The sequence below is a fragment of the Tupaia chinensis genome, unplaced genomic scaffold, assembly GCF_000334495.1.
Source record: "Tupaia chinensis unplaced genomic scaffold, TupChi_1.0 Scaffold000280_1, whole genome shotgun sequence".
NCBI classification, from domain to species: Eukaryota; Metazoa; Chordata; class Mammalia; order Scandentia; family Tupaiidae; genus Tupaia; species Tupaia belangeri.
The window spans coordinates 584,510-585,796 of record NW_006159763.1 but is presented as its reverse complement, the minus strand read 5'-3'; positions in this window follow the sequence as shown (position 1 = coordinate 585,796).

The window sequence follows — 1,287 nt, the reverse complement described above, 5'->3', positions numbered from 1 at the left end:
ATGTGGGAGTCCAGCAACATAGCCATTACACTAACTTCTGGTTCCCGTGGCTTGATTTCTCACTCCCCCCAACCCCTCTAGTGAGCAACGTATGTACCCTATAGCAAAAACAAACAAATAAAAAATAATAAAATTTAAAAATTCTTTTTTAAAAAAGAGAAAAATATAATGTGACCCACTTGTGTAAGTTAAAGTTTTTGGTAGCTATACTTTTTTAAAAATAATTATTTTATTCAACATTATTTATTTATTTATTTAAATTTGACAGAGAGAGACAGAGAAAGAGAGAGAGAGAGTGAGAAAGCAAGCCACCAGGTCCAGGGTTGGAACCACGGTCAGCCACATGGGAGTCCAGCACCCTTCACCACACCACCTGCTGGCCCAGTAGCTACACTTTTTAAAAAAGTAAAAAGGGAGCCAGCAGGTGGCGTGGTGGTTATGGGTGCTGGACTCCCACATGGACAACTGCAGTTTGAGTTCCTGGCCTGGTGGCTTGCTTTCTCACTTTCTCTTTCTCTCTCTCTCTGTCCCTCTGTGGTCAAATTCAAATAAATAAATAAAGCTAAATAAAATAATTCTTTTTAGAAAAAGAAAGTAAAAAGAAGGGCCAGAAGTTAGCATAGTGATTAAGGTCTTGGACTCCCACAGCCCTGGTTCAAGTCCCAGACCCTGTGACTTGAAAATCATGCTGGGTGGTTGTGTGTGTATGCCCAAAATCCCAGGAGGTGAAGGGAGAAGGAACTACAGAATGGCCATCCTCCAAGAGGATAATTTCTCACTTTTCCTCACTTTCTCTGTCGCTCTCCAACAAGTGCATATGCCCTATGGCAAAAAAAAAAAAAAGAAAAGAAAAGAAAAAGAAACCAATGAAACGATTTTAGTATCTTACTATATCATTACGTATATCCAAAATATTATCATTTCAGTATGTAATCGATACGAAAAATCGATAGATATTTTACATTATTTTCTTTCTACGTGCAGTCTCTGAAATCTGATGCATCGTTTGTCATCTCAGCACATCTAATTTGGATTACTCACATTTCATGTGCCCCAGAGCCCATGTAGCTACAGGCTACCATATAGAATGGTGCAGTTCCAGATCTCCTCAGCTACTAAATTCCCAAGTAATTCTGCATGAGACACTTCCTTCCTGGGGTCTCAAGTCCCTTAGCTTTTAAACTATGTGAAAAGTATTATAAACGTTCCTGCTTCCAGCACTGACCTGTAATTATTTTCATATTTAGCCATCCCTTCCCCTTCCTATCTCTGTCCTCTCTCTTTCCC